At 40.6% G+C, this 27,574-nt stretch overlaps 1 pseudogene; it reads right to left on the reverse strand.

The window, feature by feature from the left end:
* Nucleotides 1-3,503: 3,503 nt before the first annotated feature.
* LOC118687928 (cytosolic phospholipase A2 epsilon-like) overlaps nucleotides 3,504-27,574 on the reverse strand; it is a 31,881-nt pseudogene continuing 7,810 nt past the window's right edge.

Consider the following 27,574-nt stretch of genomic DNA (forward strand, 5'->3'; position numbering starts at 1 on the left):
CCCACTTACCTGAGCACTGAAATTTCAACTTAGCAAGACCTCAAAGCCCACAGAAATATATACTCTGCAATAAGATACAGCAACAGTTTATAAATTGAATTTAGGTTATCTGTGGCAGTAAGTAGATACAATAAAACAGCTACTGAGAAAAAAAAAAAAAAGAACACTATTGCTCTCAGACTAAGCTGGTTATTGCAAAAAACAGTTTAAGGCTTTCTGAACTACAGGCCCCTACATTCCCAGGTCTAGGCATGCAGAGCAGCACACCCATATGGTGGTTTATATCTACTCAGCCATGGTCCAGCAGGGCTGGTTCTCTCCTCAAGTCATTCCTTCCCTCTCCTTTCCTATGGCTTGTTATAATTATTTTTGTGTTTAGATGTAGAGTTCTGAAGCAATGACTTTCCTTAGCTTAGCTCCACAGTCATGAATACTTCTGCACCGTCTTCTAGCTCAAACTGACTCTGGACGCAAACTAGCTGCATTTAAGTGCCCGTGTCTGACCCAATGAAACCTGCCAGCAAAACTCAGCCCTGACCTCACTCTGCCCTCCCCAAAGTCCTTGGCACAACCTGTGGCACCACTGCTGGGGCAGGGCACCTGCCCCTGTCCACACACTGCTGACCCCCGTGCCATTAAAACTGGCACAGCTCATAGCTTGCTGGAAGAGGATTAGAAAAGACAGCCAAAGACTATTGCATCATCAAGGGATCATAACAGATCAAACTTCCTGGGGAAAGGGATTCTTTTGGTTTCCCTGCTTCCCCAGTACATAATCTCTGAGCAAAAAGATGCTCATTCCCTGAGCATTCTTGAGCTTACTGATCAAACACTGCCACCAGTCAGCACAGGTTCCCTTTGCACATTCCCATGCAAAATAATACCAACAGTCATTACAGCCAACTTGGTAGAATAAATTTTTGCCATAGGGTACAGTATTTTGTGATGTAGTGAAGGGTGGTTTTGTCACACATGGCATGTTTCCTCTGGGTGCCAGCTCAACGCTGTATCTTGATGAAATGTATTTTTCATTAGGTCACAGAAAATTGGCAGCATTGGCATGTCAGTCATGTTTAAAACAGTGCTTTACTATAATGTCTCATTGGAGGGCAAAACTATTAACCAGACTGTTTATCAGGACTGCACCTCTGAGGCTCTCACTCCCACAGTGCCAGTGGCCAAAAAAACTCTCATTTTCATGGACAGTATTTGCAATCCACATTAGAGACAGCCCTTGCATGAGGGAGGGACCATGGTTCACTCCATACTCCTGCAATCTGTCTCTGTGACATTCCTTTATCCATGATGCTCACAGCAAGTGTTTGGTATGCTTTTTGCAGAGATAAAAACAGTTTTGTTTTCCAGGAACAAGGAATGTTCACACAGTAAACCTGAAGCATATTACTGAAATGCCAGAATATGTGGAGCAAGGCAGAATTTTCATTTTGCAAACAAGCCTTTATTGTCTTGTACTGTATACACAAAATTTTTGCATGGAAATAGCATTTCTTCAGAACTGGAGGCGGCAAGAATTTATGGCAAGAACCTGTTTACTTTTTCACAACAGGGTTTTCAGGTAAAAATGGAGGCAAATTCCAGTATTATATGCAGAGCACATAGCATTATATTTCTGACTATGACTAGTAAAACTACCATATAACAAAAAAACAAAAAAATCACAAAAAAACCAACCCCCACCCCCCCCCCAAAAAAAAAGACGTGCATAGTTGTTCAAAACCTGACAAGTTTCAAATGTTAATATTTATGCCGTGATCTTTAGGCTGGCAATATTGGGCTACAGTTGCACAAAAATGTAAGCTTTGTTTTGACATAATAAATGACTATTATTTGACTATGTTGGAAAAGTCATTGTGAACCAATTTGTAAAGATAATTTGTCATCACTCCTTGCTAAAATGAAAATCCTCAGAGTGTCATTTTGTAATGAGCCAAACATGTTATTTGGCTGTGAAGGAACCCTGTTATTTTCATGTTGGGTTCCCTGGGCTGACGAGGTAGGCAGTCTATTAAAAAGAAGTTATGTTTCAAAACAAAGATGTTTTGTAAAATATTAATATGAAATGTTTCAACTTACCCAAGCATTTTCCCTGGTTTATTTTAGTCCCATATTATAATATGTAGTTGATACACTTTTTTTCTGACTGAATAGACTCTTTGTTCAAAATTTTCCCAGTTGTCTCTAGGACACAAAACTTATTAATAAAATGTGTTTTCAATTTGACTTGCTCCTGGAATGCAAAAGTTGTTATGGATTTATAATTTTTACAGATCACCCTCAGCACAGTTTAGTATAGTTTAAAAAAAGGCACTTGCAATAACAGGGAAAAGGAAGGAAGTTTATAAATGCAAGCACACAACAAATGTAATTGGTGTTTTTGTGCTAGATCCCATGCATGGTCTTCAGCTTGTTTTAAGATGGTCTTAGTTGTTTCAGACTTCTGACTCACTTCTACTCAGTTTGCATGGGCAGAACTAAACAAATAAGAACAAATAAGAGGGTTTTTTTTAAATAGGCATATGACCTAAACTGTTACACTGAGTAACACAGCAAAGTTTTCATTGTCTATTGGAAGTAAAATATTTTCAAGTACTTTCTCTTTTTAATTTAAGAATGGTATTTTATTATGAGAAGTAACTCAACAGGGAAAACAAGATCCAGGGTGTTTTATTCTGAAAGCTTCAAATTGAAGTGTTAAGGTTTTATATATTTTCTCAGGACAAACCGATTAAAACTGACATAAATCAACGGGGAATTTTGATGTGCCAAATTACACTCTTTGTTTTAAAAAAGAAAAAAAAAATACGTGAAAAGTCTTACACCACTTCCTCCTGAAGTTGCTCCTTCCATCACATATGATTCATTCAGAGCCCAAGAGAGCCCAGGATGTGGATGTGAATCGTGGGGCTAGTCGTGAGCACATACTTGTCCCTCTTTACGTTTCCAGCCTCCGTGGCTGCTCTTTGGGACACTTGCAAAACAGAGTTGACCCAGGGATCCAATACCAGCTTCCAGCTGTGTCTCAGGTTCTTTTTGTTTTCCAAGGCTGGTCGTACCTTGTGTTCCACAGTGCAGAATTGTGGGAGCAGAAGTTTATACTCCCTTCTAATGGCCTGTAGGTGTGTTGGCTGTGTTGTATAACTGCAGCACTGTGGCAATAAAAAATTGTTTTCCTTTATGTCAAATATTATAATAAGTTAGGCTTAAAATCACACTACTTAAAAAAATCTACCAAGAATTTTAAGGCAAAGAGTGTTCTACAGATAACCTTAATTTATGGAACAAAACATAAGTAAAAATTTCCCACACAATGCCTTTGCTTATAGAGATCACTTCTTGGGAATGGAAAAACCCCAGCAAACGACTGCACCAGCTGGGGTGGTTTCTGTAGTGCAGAACAGCCAGTGTTTGAAAAAGCTATATCCCTTCTGGGTCCTAGAACATGAAAAACTCCTCTGAGAAGATAAGGGCAGTTGGATGGGCAATCAGCACATCTTCTGCCTCCTCCTTTGCATCGCTGTCTGCAAGGCCTGCATAATCATCTGAGAGTTGTTGAGGATGTTGTACTCGCTGAGATTGAGCAGCTTGCGGTAGTTCTCATCGGTGTATCTGACGGAGAACATGCAGTACGGGGGAACAGGAGCTGGTCAAATCCAGCTGGCCTTCCTCCATCTCCGAGCAACAGCGCTTGACACCTGAGAGAAAGAGTTGTTGTTGCTGTGACATGATGTTTATCTTAACCAGTGTCAAACTGTCCATAAGGTGTTAAAGAGCACGACTTTTCCCCTGAAGAAAATTCATAGGGTTTAAATGCAAACAGTGCAGGTCATATTCACCACCCTAGTCAAGAGAACATTGTGAGTCTGAAGTAAGGAGGGCACAAGGGAGAAGTGAGGGGTGGCATCACCATGTTCATCTACAGCTTACTCAGGAACATTTGTCTCATTAAAGCCATGGATCAGGCAAGGATGTCAGCCTGAAAGGGCACTCCAAAAGCCAGTGTCCATGCACTGCAGCTGGGATTTCTACGAACCTCAGTCAAGGAAGATTAATTGCTAGTAAGAGAATAGAATTTAAGTGAGAAAGGAGCAACAGAAGCATGTGGAAACAGAGTTCCTTCAATGCTGAATAAGGTCCAGGGCATCTGCCACCAGGATCCATCTCTGCCTTTCTGATTTTTGTGTCACACAATTCCACAACAGCAGTATTTTGGGCTTAACCTCCCTGCTACCAAGGAGCAGAGCAAATACATCCTAGTAACCTGCAGTAAAGAAGAGGTGTACAAAGAAGATGATCTGGCAGAAAAGGAGTGACAGGCCCTGAAAAGAGCTCAGTCAGTACAATGATCCCTGGGCTGATGCTGTACCAAAATGAGACCCACTAATCTTAATCTTACTGGAGTTCAGCCTGAAAGCCAGGCTTTCTCCCTCATCCCTCATATGTAACACTATGGTTCCTCAAGTGTAGAATTAAAACCTGAACATTAGACAATATATGCAGTGGGAAATAATCTGAGAGAGCTATACCTTTCATAAGAAAAAAACATTTGGAATTGGGTAGGACCACTTCAAGTAACAAATGGGAGAGAGGTGAAGGTAGACACCATCCAGCAGACACAGGCTGTGCTGGTTTTCTTAAAGCCACAATGAAGACATGTGTGAATATAATAGCTTTGACAGGGATGGGAAAACAAGTTCAATTAGCTAAAGTGCTCCCCCATGAACCCAGTAAACAAAGACAGCCAGCAGCAAGGAAGTTTCTATCTGAGTCAGGGAAGCAGTGGTGTCTTTTGTTTAATGCTTTGCTACTACTGTAACTTACCAGGTGCTTTGTACTCTTGGAAGGTGTCATTCACGAGGGGAAGAAAAATCACAATCGGACACCCTGGCAAATCTGAATCTTGGAAGATGTAGCACTCCTTCAGATTTTTCTTATCTTCATCAGTCAAAGAAATTGTTGGGAATGGGATTTTCTGCTCTGAGTAGTATTTACATGCCTTATCTAGAGACTGGAGGATCACAAAAATGGTCAGCACTGGAAATTAACTTCACTGTGCAAAGACCCCAAATTGTCATCTACTATCAAGGTTTAGTGACTCAGACTCATAGGGCAAGTTCTGTCTTATCAAGGGTTACTCTATATATAATTACCACACATAGTGACTACATTGCTAATCATAAGCTCTAAACAAACACAATTTCAGAATTAAAGAATTCACCCAGTGCACAGCTTTTTAAAAAAAATTGAAGCAATTTGCAGAAGTTTAGGGTAAAGCATTAGTTTTAGCAAATGAAAGAGCCTGTGTTAATGCATTGTATAGAATTAACTAGAGAAGGAAATCAGCAAGAAAATGTTTAAGGTATCTTATACGCTTGGAAGCCAGGAGATAAGAAAGTTAAGTTTGAATGTGCAATTTTATCTCTGCCGGTGCAGTCATTATGGCACAGTGTTAATTGAGATTAATATTTTACTGAGAAAATCTGAAGTATTAGGCTATGCTATATATTTTCCTTGAAATGTTCAATAAAATATCATGTAAAAATTTGCACTGTATTATTTACTCTGCACCATCTAATAGCAAACACTATCAAGCAGAAAAAGGTTTCTACTAAAGTACTTAAAATTGTAGCAGCCTTTTTTTATAAGTTTACCTAGACAATGAATGAGGCTGAAATAAAACTTCATTACATCTGTCTCATCCAACGTACAGATGGGTAAAAGATCCAAACTTTTTTTCTGCCAGCTAATTAGCTCTATCTCCACAAAATGGGTTTTCTGCAGGAAGATGCTCATCACTGAATTTTACTTGTAGTGTCTTATTTGTCAGCCCAGAAAGGATCTCCTGCTAATATTCAATTAACTCTTTTTATATTCTAACTTAAGTCAAAATAAATAACTTCTCATCTTTATGAACATTCCTGTGCATGGTCTGGAATATGCACAGGAATATTATTTTTTATTATTTATACTGCTTGATTCAGTATAAAGCAGAAGGGGCTCCTCCCATTATTCTAGAAAAGACCATGTTGACACCCCCTTGAATAATTCAACATGTTCATAAACCAGCAAGAAAGAGTCCAGGAATGGCAGGAAGAAATAGGAACAGTATTAATCACTACAGTGAAACATGTAGGGGAATGCAGGTGTTGTAAACAAACGGCTGATAAAACCAGCAGTTCTGGATGCTACAGGCTGGGCATTTACAAGTAAAAGGAGACAAAGCACATGGCAACAACAACATCCTCACCGATGTATGTGATCCAGTAGTATAACTTAGATAGATGATGACATCCACCTCCCTCTGTGGCCTTAAAAGTGGTGCACTGCTGGTATTGATGAAAAATCCAGCATCTATCATGCCCAGCTGATCAGGACTCTGCATCAGCTGGTTGGGACGTGAGTCTAACACAGTGTCTAAAAGGAAAATATTTTATGAATAAGAATAGATCTGTGGGTATTTTGACTGGAAAAAGAAATGTAAGGTGCAACTGACCATTCCAGAGGCCTGGTTTAATTTAACTGCTATGCTACTAGATCATCAAACAGGCATGAGAAGGACTGCAAAACACCTAAATTCCTGTTCTGAAAAATCGGTGTTGAGTTTCCAGGCAATATACTGGATTAACATGGCACACATATTAATGCCAATTAGCTATGTCTAATAATTAACTGAAATCTGCCTTGCTTCATTTCAGTCATTGTTTCATCTTCTATCTGCCATTGCTTTGGAGAACAAAGTATTTTCAATCCTTTATACATTTGGACTTATGCTTCCCACTCAGTCCCCTCTTCTTTGGACTAGAAAGCCCCACTCATTTCCAATTTTCTGTTATAGGCAATATTTTCTTGGATATTTCAGTTGCATCTGAAGTTAGAAGTATAATAAGCTTTCTCCTATATTCACTCTGCTCTCTGCCACTTTAAATTTGGCTCTGTCACCTTCAAGTCTACCTTTTTAGTCTGGACTGCAGAGGTCTCAGCTGAAGCAAACGAATACAAACATTAAGTCTTCAGTACCTGACAACACTGAAGTCTTAGTGTGTTCTCTCTATTCAGAAAATAAATGTTGTCCTGGGAGGATTTTTATCCCCTGCAAGTCTGACAGGCTTCTTTCCTAAAGTACCCACCCCAAAACTCCCTGAAAAGGATGCCAGTTAGATATTAGTGGCCATCACCTTTCCACCGACAGAAGTGCTCATTCTCCATGTAGTTGTTGTGCAGCTGGTAGCCCTTCAGGAAGTTGTGGTGCTGGGCCACGGAGAAGCGGTCGGTCAGTGCACCCCGGAGGGCGCTGGACAGGGGGCCAGGGGGGGTGTACATGCGAGTCCTCAGCTCGTGGGGTCTTGTGGGCAGCACCGGGTCTTCATCTAGAGCAGGGGAGAAAAGCTGGTGAACCTCTTGGTAACTTACGCTCCTTTCTGGCTGCCCTGGCACAAAGGAGTTCTCAGGGGTTCTTCTGGGATGATTCCCTAAACACACACAAACTCTTCTGGAATGGAGGGAAAGGAATGGCTGCTGGACAAAACTCTGCTGATGGTCTTAAGCTTTGGGCTGAAGACAGTTCATCAGAAGCAACCATTAGTGTTGGAAAAAGGACATCTTAAGGAAATTAGGCAATTCAGAATTTGTTCTGTCAGAACTTAAATATCATCACAGGAAGATAACATGAAACAGACACAAGCACGGAGAAAATGGGGCTGATGAATACGCTACTGCTCAGCCAGCTGGGCAACAACAGCAGCAAGAGGGTCCATTGCAACAGTGACAGCTGCAACCCAATAATCACTCATGGCTCCATGAGCATATGCTTAATCAGCACAGTAAGAGCACTCCAGGAGAACCTGGGGCATACATTCATATTCAGAAACTATGGGTACTTTAGGGGGTGGGTACATGGCATATGGGTGAAAAGCAGAAATATGGCACAAGGTGTGGTTTCCAGAAATGACAATGTGCTTTGTCAGCCTGAGAGGCTGACAGTGGAGCAGGAGAGACTTGGTGGTTTCCACGATTGCACATTGTATTTCTGTCTTTTTCAGGATGTCTGTAATTATAGTTACTATCATATCAAGAGATTTAGCAATAAAATCACAGTTTCTGTATTGCTTCAGAAAATACCCTCTGGGCCTCATTTATCTTTGTGTCAGTATGAATACAATGCAGTAATTACTGTACTGAGTAATAAAATAAAAACCAAGGAAATTGATTAATCAGTTGATATTAAGGTTTATTCTCCTCAGTAAAAAGTACCATATTCTCTGCTGTTGGTTCTTGGTTCTGTATGGTTAAGTGAGAGCTGTAATGCCAGAACACTTCCTGAGAAGTGTCTCACCCCTCTAAAACTTCCTCTGAAGGAACCAGTAGAGCTTTAGTAAATGTTTAGTAATTACAGCAGCTTTTCCCTTTTTCCCTGATTACCCTCTTCCTCTTACTCTATTCAGTGTGAGAAGTCACTATCTCGTAGATCCTATGATGCCAGCTTCAGCAAAGGTGACAAGATGATGCCAAAAAGGAAAATAAATGACCATAAATGAAAGGCTTAGTAATTTCTCACCAACTTCATCTATTCTGTCTTCTGTCCATCTCTTCCAGAAGTCCTCTGAACTGTGGGACAGTCCCCATATTTGTAAAAGGTTCACAGAAAATATACTGCTCCACATACCTGTAAAAGGAATTAGTGAACACAAGGACATATTTTAACAAGAAAATGCCCTTTTCCATCTATTTTGACCTCCTGGCTTAATTTTTAAGGGGCTTAATGCAAATATTTCTAAACTTCTATGCTATTAAATTCCTCTTAACTTTCTGTATCATTGATTCACATCATGCTACCATCAACTTTGTGCTAACCTACTGCGTGGCTCTGCCACATGGTAAGGAGAGCAAAGAATGTGAGGCAAGTAAAGGAGAAAAAAAGACACACTTGCTCAAGAGGCAAAACGAATTCAGATAACACATACACCACAAACGCATAATTTCAATCCCCATCTTTCTTTCTCCAGTTTGTCTTTTTCTGTACCTACTCTGAGTAGTGACTCTTTCAACACCCTGAATTGTTTCACAAGGGGATGAACTGGCTTTTCAGATGTTTGTTTGTAAGACAAGATCTCACACCACAGTTTGTAAAGGCTCACACATGCAGCAGGCTCCAGCTCCACTGTACACTGTTTTCTCCATCCAGGATTACCCCTCTCTGCCTTGCCACAAGGGCACTGGTGGCTCTGTTGACAAAACAGAGTGACACCATACCACCAGTCATTGTAAATTTAAATCTGACTATTACAATTGGACTTAGGTTGGAGTGCATTCAGAGAGGAATCAGAAGAATAGGCAAAAAAGCAGAAGTTACTACTTACAATGAAAGAATTAATGATCTTCATCTATTCCATCTCTAAGACGGACAACTCATCTACCAAGACAGTGACAAGAAACTAAAAAAAATTGCTGTTTTTTTACTGTATTCTTTTGGATAAACTACCACTCCCATTTCCCTGCAGGCAGTGTCCAGCATGTTAGGACAGAACTATCTGCCCATTGGTTAACAGCACTGCACCCCTCCAAAGTGCCTCTGTGCCAGGAGAGCACTATACCTCACCTTGAAGGTAGCAGATGCGGGACTCGGGAGCTTTTTTAACATGCGGCCCATGAAGAACTCGCTTCCGAAATGCTCCGTGCGAACAAATGCGCCGTACTTCAGCAGTCCCACCTCGTAGGGAGTGAACTCCACCCACTCTGCAATAAATACAGCCACAACAGGACATTTAGAGGGCTCCCAGACAGGTGTGGGGAGAGGGGAAGCTTGGGCATACATTGGTCTGGGTTATATTTAATATGTTGCTTTTGCAAAGCCTCACTCTCAAACACAGATCTCCAGGGAGGTGTCTGAGCTTGGGTGTGGTGGCGATGAGGAGGTAGGAGCAGTTGTGCTGATCATGGTGGTGCTGCTGGTGGCACAAGTGGCACACTGGGGGCATGGCAAGGCTCCAGGCCTTGCAGACCCCATGTGCACACACCAGTCCAGGGTTTTCCAGCACCTAGGTAGTTTTGCCCTGCCCTTCTGTACACCATGTCCAGGTGACCAGTACTTCACCAATACAGTTAATTTATCTTCCCTAAATAATTGTTTATGTACAAAGGTGGGTACTCAGCTCCTCAGAAATTATTTTTTCTGTAAGAGACCAATGATACTCTCTGTGTGTGGTACTAATGGAAACACAACTAGTTCTTGACTTTCTTGGATATCCTCTCCAAGTGAAGTGCAGTTGTCCGATATAACTGCAGTGTGAGTGAAAACTGGGACAGAAATGTCATGGACTGTAATTTCCTTTTCATTTCAGAAACGGTTCATTTTCTTGCCTCAACAATTAAAAATTTGATCTGAATTTTTCTCTTCCCCTTCTCTTCCTTCTGATCCTCCATAGGAAAGAAACACAAACAAACAAAACAATGAGAAAAGCAACAGATTCAGTTGGGAGCCTTCCCAAACTCTACCATAACTATGTGGGCTTCTTCATACTGAAACAATAACTAGCCATTGAGAAAAAGCAATTATTGGATAATTCCAATATTTCTCAAAATGGCCTTTCTGGCAGAATTTCTACTGCGTAAGTTGAGACAGGGAAATGCTGCTCCCCAAAACCCTTGTATTAAAATTGTAAGGTATGGAAGCGATGGTTATTTCTCCAAATAGCAACTAACACATCAGGATTGTTTTCTCCAAGTGCTACCAAGAAGAGAAGAGTGATAACATGAATTCAGCTGCCGATTTTAGCCTGAGAGGATCTGAAACAACATCCTTACCTTTGAAATCATTGGTGCTGTAACTATCCCGGACGCAGACCGACACATAGATGGGCAGTGGGTTCTGGCCATCACACAGTGCTTCTTGCTGATCTGAGAGCTTGTGGGGGTCTTTCTGGTTTTGAAGAAAAAATGTTCACATGAGAGGAGCCCATGGTGAATTCACTGGCCCAGCATGGAGGATGCACCCTGGCAGCTCCACCACACAGAGCACTGCAGGTACCCCCACCAACCATGACAGACCAGGGTCCCAGGCTCCAGCCTGGCTTTGTGCATGGATTCATAAAGAGATGAGGAGGGAGACAGCTGTTTCTGCACATGTCTATGACTGGGCGAACCAAAACCACTACAATGTGCTATTTTGTTAACACAGAGAATTCCCGTCTGTTTTGAGGTACATTCTCTGAAAGGATGGACTAATTTCCTCTCCATCCACTACAGGAAAAACACATGGTTCTTTAAGAAATGGAATAGCCATCATACCCCATCGTTTAGCAAGTACTCAATCATGAGACCCCAAAGATCTATGAATGATGTCCTGTATCCCTCCTCTTTCCGCTGGCAAAGCTGCTTGTTGTAGTACTTCATGCGATCCATAGAGAAACAGCCCATCTTGCATTTTGTTGCTTGTTTTTGGGCTTCACCAATATGTGAGTCCAGGTCCTTCTGTGACCAGTAGGCATCTCTGTATAAGTTGGCCATTGTCCTGGAGAAAGACAATGAAGACAGCAAACGTTAAAAGGAGAAAATGACGACTGGACATTTTGTGCTTTCAGAACAGAAGTTTACATTATGGATTCCCTTCTGCTCACACATACTCTGGTTTAGCTGCTCCATCCTGCAGAATGAGCACTTCAGAGTTTCTATGACTGTTTTTTAAAATGGCACTAAAAAAGAGGTGGGGTTTTTATGTTCTTAACCCTTTTTTTTTAAGCTTCCCTGGCAGAAGCTTAAGGGATAAAACTGCCAGGTGTGAACATAGATATATTTGTGAAGCATCAATTAGGCAGAAAATTATAATAAATTTTCTTTGCTTGTTTTTCGGAACCTTAAATTCATTCATATTAGCTGCTGTCTCTTGCCTTGACTCACTTAATCTTATGATATCACTATGCTTTATTTTAACATTGACCTCTATTTTTTAACCAACCTCCTCTGCAGAGGAGACATTAGGAAGCAGTAGGTCCTGTGAGCAGGGAATAACACTGCCTAGGGAAACACAACACTGGCAGGTTGCAGGGTCCAGTGTTCACTGTCCAGCAGTTTTTTCCAGCTAGAAATCACAGCCAGTATCAGAGATTAATGGGACCACAATAGCTGGGATTCAGTGGAGAAAGGAAGAGGCATGACGCTATGGGCATCCACAGTTACATTCACAGTAACTACTTATCTGAAAAGCATCTTGATGAGTGCAATTGTCATATGCACATTTAACTGCTGCACATGTGGAGTTGATAAGCACAGTAAAGAGCTGCTTACAGAAAAAGCATGCACTAAATCAAGCTAGTACTCAATGGCCTGTTACTGAGAAACTTGTTTATATTATGTTTGAAGAAAATCCTGATCTTGTCTGCTTTTAGAAGGTACTCTCTGCAGCAGTGTGACCCTCAGAAAGCCTGGTCAGGCATCCTACTCGAGCTGGCTTACCACGTGGTGCCGGACAGCCCACTGATGTATGTTATACAGTCCAGGAGATTTAACTTCTTGAGTCCCATGAGGCTGCCATACAACCCTGTCATTGACTTCAGTCCTCCTCCTGTCGTGATGATAGCCACGGTGGGGACCTGTAGGGCAGAGGGAGGATGGGATGTTCATGCTGACAGCATTCAACATTGCAGCCCACACTGCAATGGGATCTGGTCATCACAGCCAGCTCAGGTCCTGATCTCAGACCCCAGGTCCCTATTCAGAAGGAAAGACTCCAAAACCCAGCAACAACTGCTACTGCCACTTATTTCCCTTTGGATAAACATGGGTTCAGAGATTAACCCAAACTTGGATTCTTGGCCATCTCTAAGGCAAATGCAGGCACAGATGAACAAGAATAAACCTTCTGTGGAAGCAACAATGTATTATCTATGCATCACTCACTCCACTACTCTTACTTCACACACTGACTACTTCTGTATGAAAATCTGCATGCCAATCCCGTGAAGAAATACTCAGTTCACAGCTACTGTGAAGTTACCCTCAGCAATGCTGTTATTATTCAGTATCTTGAAGTTATTTTAAAATAAATTATATTATTTTAAGGAATTTCAAAACTGCAAGAAAGAGAAGATATAAGAGGCACTCAAAGATGTTTGTCCTAAACTCTCACAAAGTAGTGAAACTGGAATAAAGGAAAAAAAAAATCTTTGCCGTGGAATGCATTCAGTATTTCTGAACCAAGGTAGTGACAGCTCAGCCTGACAGGAATGAACACACCTCAACTATGAAAAATTCCAAATTGATAGTAATGAAGGATGGTGACTGCAAATGGTGTTTTCAATAACAAACCTTGGCAGCAGAAGCAAATGTACTTAAGACACATGGACCAGCTGGTACCTGCACAACAGATAGGTGTGGCCTGTTTTGCTGACCACTCATCTACAGGAGTACATGAAAACACTTGAGATTCAAGTTCTATCCCCTCAGCACACACGTACTTCTTGATCCTGCAGATCGTGTGGTAGGTGAAAAACATTTTTGAGAGCACTTGCTACATATCTCTTTCTTTTCCCCAGGAAAGCCATCTCTTCAGAACATAAGTTAAACCCAAAGCGCATGTCCAGGTCCTGGTGGCATGAACAATTGCTAAGATAAAAACAGACACATATATCAAATATTAACACACCCATATGGATCTTAGGATGCTGATCAACGATAATTTACAGCACCCTTCCCTTCAAACAGGATGATGCAAAATGACAGGAGCAAGAGAGAATAATTTTACTATTTTTAAAAGTATGAAACTCGTGTCAATTAGTAAGACTAACTAGTGCCATCCTTCCTAATTATTGAAAACTGGAAGAAACAATGTACAGTGTTTACAAATAAAAAGATATTTATATAAATATTCTACAACTGAAAGATTGACAAGCTTAGAAAATCCATGGAAACAGTAAAAAGTGAAAGTATTGACTCCCATTTAATTCCCAATTCCCACTGATTCCCATGTAGCAGGTTATTTCCTCATTCAAAATCTGAAAATAACACCCAGTTTCCAAAGGCTGGCATATTGAATGTGAATGAAAATTCTCCTTTTGAGGAACTGGAGTGGGAACGCACCCCCCTCTAGCGGTGGGCACGGCTGGGGAGGGTGGCCGCGGAGCCCAGCTGGCTGGAGAGACCTGGGTAACATCAGCCCCTGGATGGGCAGAGAAGGGTCACTGGGCAGGATTCACCCCTGCTGCTCTGCTGTGTCTACACCTGCACAGGCTGTTTCAGGGATCAACGCTGGAAGTTCTATTCCACATCAACCTTGACAAAAATTGTAAGGCACATCTTCTTGCAGAGGAAGATTTCACTGGAGTCTATTTTGAAATTGAATAAGACATTGCTTAAGGCCCCACAATTGTAGTTTATTTCCCTGGGCTTTTTTGATCTTCTGCTCACTAATCTCCCTCCTGGTTCTTCCTGCCCTGCTCCTACAAGACATCAATAGGCAAGAGATGGTCATGGTCAGGTCAGAGCTACATTGCCAAATGCCAGGGGTTTGCTTTTTCTTCCAGTGACACAACCTCTCTCTTCTACTGGGTCCATAATTCCTATGAAACTAGTAAAGAAATTTAATTATGAGCTTTCTCCACCACCAAATTTGGATAAAATCAAGTTTGTATAAACTATTATAACCTTATTTGTAAATTAATTCACACAATGGGAATTGAGTTAGGTGGAGCTGCAAAAGCCAGTTTGTATTGTAAATCACGATCCAAACAAACTGTTTCTAAAGTTCTCTGAAAATAAAATAAATAAGCAGAAGCTGTTTTTCCTGTTGTGGTATAACACTGATTTTCCTGTTATCATTGACCACTTGCTGTTTTGAAATTAATGACAGAAAACTCTGTTTGATTTCAAAATTATTCTTTTCCTTTTATTTCTTAGTGAGACACACACACAAAAATACCAGTTTGTCCAATTCTATGTGTTCCATATAGCTATGGATAACCTGAAGTATCTCCATGTTTACTGATGAGTATTAAGAAGCATGTCTTCAGATGTCAAACCACAAGTTAACTTGTTTACCTTACTTTCTACTCAATATATAGTATAACTGGATTTAACAGAATACAAGGTTCATCACCACTGAATATTAACAGTAAAGCAAAAATAATTCTTAATTCCCTATTAAACAAAAAGTTTACATCTGACTATTCCTTTTTTGTCATTGTCAGCTAGCTTTGTTATTTTTGTGAATTTCAGAGACTGACATTGACCAAAGAAAATATTCTGTGGTCAGAATGAAAGGGATAATGCTGAAATAAACACATGTTTATTTAATGCTTTATCAATGGATTAAAGCCAAATCTTCCTAAGGCTAATTATGTATTATATATTATGCATGTATTTTATGTTTTATTATAAGTACATTCTAGTTTGCAGACTGAGAATGCTTGTTTGTATCATTTCCATGCGGCTGAAACAATATGAAAATCAATGAACCAAGTATAAAGGAATAAAAGAAAATCTCTTACCAAGTTTTTGCTGTCACATTCAAGTCAAATCTTTTCTCCTGGAAAGCAAGAATATGTAATTTTTAAATTTTAAATTTTCTATTTTCCCTTTCTGTCTTGGGGTCAGAGCTTGATTTATAACCCAGTAAGGTCTGGCAATGACAAACTTCAACGTCTGAGATCTTGGCATATATTTCCAAAAGCATTCACTTATTATTAGTGGAACACCCCTACCTACAGATCCTAAATCCTCCCATGTTGAAGAAACCGTTAAGCATCCTGGTATAAGAGGTTTCTGAGACTCACACAGTAGGTCCCATTTCCTGTACAACCCATAAGCTTCCTGCAGCACCCTGAATTACCATTTTTGTGCCTTTTCCATTCTTTATGCTGTAGTACACAGCACATCTTTGACATCCCAGCCATAGTCTCACAGTGAAGAGACTGCAAAGTCTGCATTTGCTTCTGCCCACACTTTATCCTCTCTTAAAAATCATTATTCCAATCTTCATATCAAGTTATAAAATGTGCTTTGTTCTGAGAGGATATCTTAATGGCTCTTTAAAATCAATATTCTCATTATATTATTTAAAATACATACACTATGACTAATATTTTCAGCATATTTCAATATATTGTCCTCTTAAATAGATGGTTGACTAAGGACAGGTTTATTGATGTTTTCCTATTTTGTGCCCAAGGAACAACTTTTCAGTTTGGACCCTAAGCAAAGGGGGAGTCAGTGAGTCTTTGGGTAAACAGGGGGAGATGTTCTGAAGGAAGAACATCTGAAGGAAGTACGGTATTTTCTTACATCCTTTTAGGTCTCTGTCTCCACTACTGGCACATAATGGAGATTAATACTGGGACAACCTGTCTCTGTGGAGAAAACATCTGGAGAAACAAAGCTCCTGTTTTCTCAAAGTCTAATAGAAGAGCAGAATGTTTCTGACACTCTTAGTGGCCATCTGGGACAACCTTATGAGGAATGGTCTCTATTGGAGTGACCCTTTATTACCAACATATTACCAGAATGGATGCCTACCTCTGCAATGGTTGTTTTCCTTCCCATGGGCAGTGAGTTCAGCATCACGACTGGGGAGCCCGTCTCTGTGCTGTACCTACAGGACCACTGGGAAAACAACATGCTTTAGGATACAACCAGGAACGGGTTTACCCTCTCTCCTTCCTCCCGCTTTCTTGAGAGCCACTCAAAATCCCTCCACCACTGAGGCCACTCCAACATACAGGGTGGTAGCGCCTCTTCTTTGGCAGCATGACATCCAGCGTTGGCTCCGCGTACTTGATGTAGTGGAACTCGGTGGGACACGCTGGGCTGACCACTCCGTTGGGGCCGAGCACAATATCCTGTGTGCCCTCAAAGGAGCCCTTCACAGTCAGGGAAAGCTCTTTCTCTAAAGTAGCAAAACAAAGATTAATATGATTAAGCAGAAAAATGTGCTCGCTTGATTGAAAGTGGGGTGAGGATGGCATAGCTTTGCCCAGGGCAAAGTGCTGGTACTACAGGGAAAAGAGCAAAGTGGATACTTTTCTGACAGAAAAGGGACTCAGAATATTCCTGCTGTGATATAGAACTGGGATTTCAACTTTATTGTGCATTTAATAGGCCTTGTTAACATATATCTAGATGAGGTCATTAGAGTCTATAACAACCTAATGTGTTTACCTGACATTAACTCTACTAAATACTCTAAGCACTATTTATTTCACAAACACATTAGATGGAAGGTGCATCTTCTCATAAGTAAGCATGCAATTACTGGTAAATAGATGACAAAGCAATAACCTTACTTGATTTTTGCTTCGTCTTCTCTGCCACTTCAACTTCCAAGCAGCAAAGTTCACGACACTGTGAAAGACAGAATGCAGGATTTTGTGAGAAAGATCATCACATCCCATCCTTGTTACAGGGAGCTGTGTACCCCTCAGCTTGGAGTCACTTGGAGTTCTGAATTCCCTGGCATCTCCGGGCTTTTTCCCATTAGCTGCTGACTAAAGAAAAGGAAAAGCTTTGGAGGGAGTTGCAGGAATTGCATGTGCGACAATGACTTAAGATTGAGCACAGTGAGAGGAATTTAAAAAGAAGGAAAATTAGGACCGTTTTCATGATAGTAGCATAAATACAAAGGGTTAAACTAGGAAATAAATAAAGATATGTCACTGAGAGATCAAGAGTCAGTAGTAGGAAGGGTTTTCTGAAGAAGCATTGCTTTTAGCATTTTGGGGGTTGATTTTTTTTATGGTGCTTACTCTTCTTCAACATACTGTGTTTTGTCAAGTCAGTATTTCACACAGAACTTACCCAAGGGAAGAAAAGGTCTGGGTAGATTATCAATAAGTGACTTCACAGCCTTTTTGTCATTGTGTTCTGATAGACAGTAGTACACTTTTTGAAGTACTAGTACCAGAGAAAAATTCTGTCTCTGTGTGTGTGTTTGAGTGTGTGGTGTGGTGTGGTGAAGTAAAGGAAAAATTAGAAATAGGGAAGTATAGGACAAATGGGATATCTCCAATGAACAGGTAAATAAAATGTCCCATTCTGAATGTATCTAAATAGGAAAGAAGAAAGAAAGAGAAAGAACTGGCCTACTGGCTTCTTTAACCCCCACCCTCCCTTTCCCTTTACATTAAGGAATCACTTATAGAAAATATCTTGGGAAAGACACATACCACCAGCACTCCATTGCTAGCAATTGTTTCATGAGGACCAGATCTAGGAAACAAAAACATGGATTTTTTAAAGTTAAACAAATCCCATTCATCTTTACCCAGGATGTTGCCCTTTCTTCCCACTTAAAAAAACAACAGTCTGAGGGGACCCCAGCAAGCATGTAACAAGCTCCTTTCCTTGCTTGCATGGACTGAGCACTGCTCTGAGGAGACTCATCTCTGTACCAAAGCTGAGCAATGTGTAACATGGTTATTTTTTACAGTGCAATCTCATGATCATCTAAAAAAAATCTTCTGTTAGGCAGTCAAATTTTTCTCACTGTAACATGTGAAATAAATGTATTTCAGCTGATACACCAGCATGTCCTTGTTGGGAAGACAGTTACATGTATTTGCTGGCATGCAAATATTCTGAGTTGCAAGGGACCCATGAGGATCCACACCAAGTCCATCTCCTGGCCCTGCACAGGAGAACCCCAAGAATCACATCATGTGCCTGAGAGCATTGTCCAAATGCTTTCTGAACTCTGGCAGGCTTGGTGCTGTGACCACTTCCCTGGGGAGCCTGTTTCAAAGTGGCACAGGGCAGCCAGTACCAATTACATGGGAAAAAAACCCAAACACTTTCCAGATCATTCAAGTGAATGAAGGAGATGTGAAGTCAGGACATGGTGTGGAGCAACTTGACTTCTGGCCTTGGCTCTCCAATAGTATGAGAGCTGGCCTTAGCTAGTCACTTTATTTCTGCCATGCCTTAGTTACCTTGTGGCAACACAGAGACAAAAAGGGTGATTCATGGGTGGCAGGCTGACCATGCTGGAGAAGGAGCCTTACATCCTTACAAGAGTTCCCATCCCATTGTGATTGTGTTAGGCAGAAAGAAAACACAATTACTAGGATTCAAAGAGTACTGCAAGGGAAAACTGAAGGAATTTCAGATACACTGAAAACCTAACTAGGAGTTTCAACACTAAAACTGTGTCAAATACATAACCTGAAACAGGCAAGGAAAAATTGATAGGCAGGAATGCCTACAACACTCAGAAAACCTTCTGAAATGTCCCCAGGTAGATAAATCATAGAATAGTTTGGGTTGAAAAGGATCTTAAAAATCATCTAGTTCCAATCCCCTGCCATGGGCAGGGACAACTTCCACTAGACCAGGTTGCTCAACGCTCCATCCAGCATGACCTTGAACCAGTTCCAGGGATGGGGCATCCACCCAGCTCTCTGGGTAACTGGTAGATGCATCGTTGAGAGCAGCTAAGCTACAGAACATGCTAATCCATCAGGTGTTGGGGACTGCAGCAATAATGTAGGAGAAGGCTGAAACTTTTTTACAGAAATACCCAAAGCATGACTTCTAATACTGTTTTTTTGTTTTAGCATTAATGATTTTTGCATTTTTAAAATAATCTCTTTATCACTTACGCAACCTCCAATTTGAATTCAACCTCTAGTTCCTCCGTGGCCTGAAAGCAAGAAGAAGATATTAAAAGAAGTAGCTACATAATGCTTTGTCCTTAGTCCAAGCCCAAGTTCCTGACAGGCAATACTGAAGTTATTGGTTGCAATGAGTAGCCTGTGATAAATACTTCAGACTGGGTGGCCTCAATCTACAATTCAGCCAGATGATTAAATGATTCCTTCCTCATCTCCTTCTGACTTCACAATATCACCAAAACAACCTATATTTCTTAGTGTGAAGCTGCTGCAAAAAAACAATTTGCAACTTCCTTTATTTTCTGAATTCCACCCTTTTCTTCCAACTATTCCTGGCACTGTCCTGCCATGACTTACAGTACTTGCTATTATCTTGGAAATTAAACATACTTTACACCCATTACTTTACCATAATAAACAGAGAACAGTGAGTGATTCAGAATTCCTATTATGCAATCCCAAGTAAGGCAGTGTCGATGTGTACAAGCTGATTGTGAATGACCTAGTTTGGATACCAGAATTTGTCCCTGGTAGCAAGAAATTGTATGTGAGATATTTTGCTGATCTTATCCTTAGATCTCAAAGGGAATCAAGATTATTTTTCCCATTTTATAGATGGGAAACTGAGAAACAGAGTGAATTGTCATCCATTTATAGAGGGATACACACAGGGGCAAATTCATCTTCGCCTTTTGGGGTGAAAGCAGATACAAGCAAAGGGGTGGGGCTTTATGAATTATGGGAATTACTCAGGTTATGAACTACATGGTGAAAAAAATATGCAGATTATTCACCCTGCAAGAGCTGTATGGCCTTGGTGTTGCTCAGAGGTAGCTCGCAATTAGATCCCTCCCCTACCTACTGCACTGTTTCAATCCTATGATCTTTAATAATTTAAAAATATTGCAAAGAAGAGTTCAGACTCTCAAATTCAGATTTTTTTAACCACATTTTTGTGGTTATAATTTGAATGGCAATTAACGCACTCATTACTGGGATGAGTAATCCATGGCAGGTTCTGAAAGATTTTGAGACTGTTCTGTAACTCTCCACTGGTTTCCCAGTTGCTTTAGTTGCTTAGTTGCACTTACATTTGGGCTAGGTTTGAAATATAGGATCACTGTTCTGTCAAGTGGAAGTTTAGCAGTATCAAAGAGTGCACAGAGGAGATGGTCATCTGGAGTAGCAAAATCCTCATCATACACTGTGAGCTCCAGCACATTCTGGAAAAAGAAGGAGAAGAATTTTGTTATTGTTTCTCAGGCTGGACATCATTAGCTACAGGCAAAAAGTATTGCTGAGGATAAGCTTGAGAAGAAAAGCTGAGAAATTAAACATCATCGCCCTTTACAAAAACATACTTGAACTGCATATTAATTCTTGTCCAGTTCATTTTAACTGCTGTAATGAAATACCTTGGCTATACCTATACAACAGCTTGGGTAACTCCCAGATTCTGCATCCATCTGGCTCTGACGGGTCTCTTGTTTCCCTAAAACTTCAAAACTGAGCTCACTTTCTGGCCCTCCTACATAGCACCATTGAACAGGCACAGGAACTCTGTCATCTCTGCTGTTAAATGCTTTGAGCAGTCCTTTATTGTGTGCCATCTCTTAAACAATTCCTGGGCATGGTTCAGGAGATACATACACGAAATCTTCAGGCTGCTTCAAGCAGACAACTTTGGTTCCTTACCTTGACCTGACTCTGGATTCTGAAGTAGAAGGTTTCGTTCCACACTGGATTGTCAGAGTTCCTCACGGTTTTAGTGCGTGACCTTTCACACGTCGCAGTCGGCAGCCACAAAGACACATAGCAATCAGCCTGGCTTACTGGGCAGGGGAGAGGCAAAACAGTTGCTAATTGGCAAAGGCAGCAGAGCTGCAGGACACTGGAGAGGTTACTGCAGCAACTGGTACCAAAAACAAGCATAAGTTATTTAAAGATAGAAAAGTCTCATGCAATGTAACTTTCCAGGATTCCCTTCTGAGAGGGAAAAAGCACTGACCACAAGATGACCTAGAAGAGGAAGTGGCTTCTGTTCTTCCTTGTATGAGTTACAGACAGCACTGATATTGTGCATTAAAAAAAAAACACTGAGAATTTTTTCTTCTAGTCAGCCACTTCAGTTTCTCAGCCAACAAGCTTTCCTGTGCTCATGTGTGCATGCACACACACACACACACACACACACACTCACCCTGAGCTGCTCTCTGATAAGAGGGGTTGGGACCCTCCTCCAGTTTTGAGAACAACTGCAAAAGGTCTTCATCTCTGCCTTGCCCTCAGTGATGTTCTTTGTGAGGGTTTGTGAAAGGAGCTGCAGAGCTACGCCTGGCCTATGTGATGGCAGAGTCTTCCTCCAGAAGGGGCTCACTGAATTAGACATTGGAATTTAACTAACTTCCACCTACAGGAAGAAGGGGGACCAAGTCTCTCTCCCAAAAGGTACCAGAAAGTTAGTGAAGAATTTTACATCCTCTTTCTCACTTAAATTATGGTATATCTCAAACAGCTATAGACAAAAATGCCATTTACTGTGTTTCTTCTTGGAGGTTATGCAAGGTACTTCAGCACCTTGAAAGCCTCTCTGATGCAGTTCTCAACAAAAAAAAAAAATTATCAGCTGTTATGTAATGCAAAAGGTGACTAGCTTTGAGAATTATGTCCTGTGATGTGAGACTTTTGAGAGAGACGTGATGGCAGCAGTAAATGGAGAAGATCCTTCAGCAGCAGGTAAGGACTCTGCAGGCAGAGCAGGGAACAGGAGCTTGTACACTGACCTGTGGGGAAAAGCAAAATCTTGCCTGTCTGCAACAAGCCTTTTTTCTCTTCTTCTTTTCCTTCCTTCTCCACCAAGTTTTGCCCCATGTCACCCTACAGCTACTGACTCTCAAACTGGTTGGAGGCTGCATTTTATGCTGTTGAAAGTGTTCAAGAAGCCTTGCTGCCTTCCTGTCCAAGTGAGAGGGGAAAAAAAATCTGTAACTGCTTGAAAAATGATATATGAATTGTGATAGGTCAATAGACAGCTCAATGATTGGTTTTCAACTTTTTAACATTACAGTGCAGAAACAACAACAACGAAGTTTAATTTTGTCAACTGTTTTTTCTAAAAAAAGTTGTTGAGAAATGAACATATTCCTACTGAGTAAAATAAGAATTCCTCCACTGGAGAAGTTTGGTTGGAAAATATTGAGTAGGCCCTAGCCTTCTGCCTGTCTTGCTCTACTTCACATTTCATATCTTAGTTTGGCTTTAAAAATGAGATTCTGACAGCAATTTCACTGTACTTGTCTAGAGTCATATCATCCACTTTAATTCTACCTTCCCACCACTCTTGTTTCTTAGCCTCCTTGTGAAAAATGACTCCTTATTCACCTTCTTTGCCTCTTTTGTTTTGTAGCAAGAGCTTCCATGTCCCCCTCAATAATTTCACTTTCACACTTAAGGACTGTAGACTATTCAGTCCCTCTGGATGTAAAAGTTGTTTCAAGTTTCTGTTTCCTCAAGTGTTTTTTTTTTCTTTTATCTTAATCTGGGAAATTCCATGCAGACAATAATGCTTTGAAGAATTTTGGAATTTCAAAAATACGTATTTGAATAATCTAGAAGTAATGCTACTGATTTTAAAATGCATTAAAGGTGATTTTTTGTAACTACTATATGACTTTGACTTTATCATTTCAGATCAATGACTGATGCCTGTTTGGCTGGCAAGCACTTTATTCTGCTGATGTGATTCATCATTCCTGTATATCTTAACTGTACTTTGAGATACAAAGCATATCAAGCAATCCTTTATCAAGCAATCCTTAATTATATGAGTAGATGCAGCCAAACTAGTCAGCTGTGTATTTAATGCAAAAGGTTGCCTCAGTTCTGCTTGCACAATCTGTTTCTACATCCTCATTATTTGCCTTGTTGCCTGACACACAGAGATCTGAGATGAGTCCCTGATGAGACCTTTTTGTGTTCTTGCTTCACCACACATGTGCCACCGCCATGGACCAGGAGGGAGGTGCAGAGCGTGCAGCCCAGTGATGTGACCGATGATACAGCTGTTGTCTGCCTCACTCAGAGCTGTGACACAGGGAATTCTCTGATCCATCTCCCAGAAAAACACGTGACAAACACAAGGTAATGGTACTGCATGGTAAATCCAGATCTTTGTCTCAGAAAATCTTTCCTGACTCTTCATGTGCAAGACATTATAGAGTCAATCACTGCTGCTCACAGCAAAACAGGAGAATCAAGAGACTTTGGAGGGTTACGCTCAAACTCAAGCCAAGCTCATGCTCAAACTAATTTCGGCATCCTTTCACACAGCTCTATTTACTCAAACAAAACAAACTGTCACCTTGTCTATTTTGTGTGGAACACCTCTCCACAGCGCACATGTGAAGAGTCCATGTTCTTGTACAAAACAGTGGTGTTTTCCTTTCCAACTTACTCCCTTCCCACCACTTTCCTGCCACATGACTCACACTCTTGCTCAACTGCAAGTCTGCTGCAGAAGCCTTAGAAAGGAACAAGCATCCAGCCCTCAGTTAGTATGTTTTTTTAACTGTCCTCAGGGTAATTAATGATGGCATTAGCCTGCTCATAATGATTGTAAAAAGCTTTTCCCTGTTCAATTCCTCTTTGTCAGAACCAAGACTGAGGATGTTGAAAAGGTTTGCTCCTCCCAGCCACATTTCCCAAGGTGCTACAACCCATCAGCAGAATTACTCCTTGTTTTTGAAAATGGAGAATAGAGTCTTTCATCTACCTGTGTCAGAAACTCTCTTTGACAGAAAGTACTTATTCCCAAAAGCACATTCAAGTCTTGAAACCAGTCAGAAAGCACAGGGAGAACAATGAAACAGCAGCAAAGACTGGACTTGTTTATAATAATTAGTTTACATAAACACTGGGCTATTTCAGAAACACGAAGAAAAGGCAGTTACAAAATTATAAAAGATATAATTTGCCCGTTTCCTGAGTTACCACTAAGAATGGAGACACTTACAAGCATCCACTCGCTGGAGATTTCTCATCCGGATGATCCTTACGGTCAACAGGTAGCAAGGAGAGGATTCTATCTAGAGAGGAACAGTAAAAGGGGGGTCTGAATAGGCCTTTGGTGGGAAAAAATTACAAATGTGCAAACTAACTGGGTGCCACAAAGCACAAATACAGCTGGTAAAACTTGGGCCAATTATCTCACTATTTTGCAGGATGAAGCTTCTGCTGTCTTAACATTTTATATATTTCATTGTCTTTTTGCTTTGTTACTCTGAGGTTCCAGATTGCTCATCAGAGCAGAAAAGACTCTGAATTCCAAAAAGGAATAAATCTCTGACAATTTACACAGCCTGTGAGATGCTTGCAAAACCTTTCACTCTGAAATTGCTGAGTCTAGTCTACAACATAACTACAGTAAGTCTCTTGAACAGATTAAATGAACTGGTGGGCACCATGATGAAGTTGTCAAAATGCCATCAATCTTAGTCAGAGTTACAGTCAATCCCCCTAGTAACCACACATATGGTCCCATAGCATTGAAAAAAAATGCTGTGGAGAATATCTGTTGTTGTGGATTCCTGTGGGATAAACCCAAAGTACCACTTTTTAAGAGGTGTTTTTCTGCTTCAGAAACATTGATTTACTGCAATTTACAATTGTACAAGAAAAAGAGTAATAGTAATGTGAGCTTTTGTAAATCACAACTATGAGATAAGCCAATGGCTACAAATTGTTTCCAGAGGATTTAGGATCCAAAGATTTAGGTATGGGTTGCCTTTGGAGAAAAATAAAACATACTACCTTCCTCCAAAAAAAATATAAAGACTGAAAGTGCTAAACTTCCTTTGTTCCCTTTAAATATCTCGGCCTTAATCTTCTATAAAACAAGTCTCTCCAGCTTTTGTGGCTGCAGGGACCTCTTCCTATTTATTATTAGAAGATAAATGTGAGTTCCTTCTTCTAAGGAACATAGTTTCCTGCTGGCTCATTCCATAAACCTGTCTCTGGCTCAGAGCTATATGCAAAAGGTTATTTTGACCAAGCCAATAAATAAATCAGCATTTCCTGTGGCTGTGACACATGGTTATTTCCTCACACTCCTAGAAACATTTCCATCTGCATAAGTGGTTACAGCAGAGCCCCACAAATCATTTTTTTTGACAACTGCTATTTTTATAAACAGGTTTCCTCTCATTTAGGAGCATCCTTCTATTTCTATAGCACTTAAGAGACTTCCTATAACCATTATAAACAACCAGACAAAATAGATGTTAAGACAGAAACTGGAAGAACCTCACTTAAACCAATTTTTTTTTCCTCAAGAGAACAGAGAAAAAAGGGTCTTATTTACAGATGGAAAGATAATTATGCCTCTTTCGTCACAACAAATTACTTTTCCAATATCCGATTAGAATCCTCTATTCTTTCCTCTAACATATCGTGTTATGTTAAAATCTTTTTACAGAGTTCTTAAAACCCCTTGCTGTTTCCACCCCTTTTATATGTGCCTCAAGAAATTGATGGCTTTTTTCTTTTTTTAGTGCTTCTTCTTGAAATTCAACCAACAAAATCTATTTACCTTCTATTTTAATTGTTCTCAAAAATTAGACCACACCTCTAGACTGAGAGCAACCCCTCAATGTGCTAATAGCATCCAGACCAAATAAAATTGATCAATGGACCAAGGTACCCCAGGGATAACAGCGCAATCTCCTCCGAGAGTCCGTATCGACGGGGAGGTTTACGACCTCGATGTTGGATCAGGACATCCTAGTGGTGCAGCCACTACTAAGGGTTTGTTTGTTCAACGATTAACAGTCCTACGTGATCTGAGCTCAGACTGGAGCAATCCAGGTCGGTTTCTAAAATTTGAAGACAACTGGTGGAAGGATATGTCCTCAGAGCTACCCTGTGCAAAGACACTGGTTCAGATTTTAGAAACAGTATAGCCCATGTTAACACAGTTCTACACCCTGTTAATTTACCCTTCTTCTCAGATGGGTAATGAGCAAAGTGGATCACCACACTCAAATGTTAGGAATGAGCTTAGGCACCTCAGCATATGCCCTAGAAGGCAGAAACTCATTTTTCCCTAGATTCTGCATAAACATGGGGGAAATTGTAGCAGGCATTTATCTCCAAAGATTGTGTAAGGTGGTGCCAGCTCCTGGATCAGCTCTGGCAACACTTCCACTGACAAGTGGCACTGCTTGAGTGAGAACCAATGAATTCATTATTTGCAAAGCAATTTCTGATTCTTAGATAGTAGAAAACTTGGGCTGGGTTTCTTCTTTTAAAGAATATTAGATGGTTTCTGCCATCTGACCACCTTCTTCCTGGTTCCCATGCAACAACTTCCTAACATGTTAGCCAGATTTTCCCTATCGGGCATGGGGAAATCAATAATTAGAGACACAGGAATCACAAAAGGATTTACTGAAATGTTACTGAAAAAAACCCAAAAAAAAAAAAAATCAGTGGCTTACAGAAGCTGCAGTAATCAGGACCTGTGCTTGCACTAGGGGAGAGGCAGATGCCACCCGAGGAAAGGCAGGAGCCAGGCGTCAGTTCTGACAGCCCCAGCATCTGCTGGTGGTGGTAACAAGGACAAGAGGGAGGGTACAATGCACCCGGGGATCAGGCCTTGCCAGTTCTTCTGCTCCCAGGAGGATTTGCTATTTTAATTAATTCCGGTAACATCTTAAACAAAAGAAATGTATTTAAATAGCAGCTGGGACAACTATAACATGATGTACCAGGCTCTAGTTATAGAGACAAAGAAAATAGCAGTCACACATGTATAAAACAAGAGACAGAGGTTCTGTTATTCTGTTTGCTTAACACCTATTATGATATCTTTACCAGAAAAAAAAAAAAAAAAGCTGCTGCTTTTAATGAGGTTCCATATACAGAGAGGTTTCCACCACAGCAAATTGCCAACTTGTCAGCTTGTCTTCAAT

The sequence above is a fragment of the Molothrus ater genome, chromosome 6, assembly GCF_012460135.2.
Source record: "Molothrus ater isolate BHLD 08-10-18 breed brown headed cowbird chromosome 6, BPBGC_Mater_1.1, whole genome shotgun sequence".
In the NCBI taxonomy this organism is placed as follows: domain Eukaryota; kingdom Metazoa; phylum Chordata; class Aves; order Passeriformes; family Icteridae; genus Molothrus; species Molothrus ater.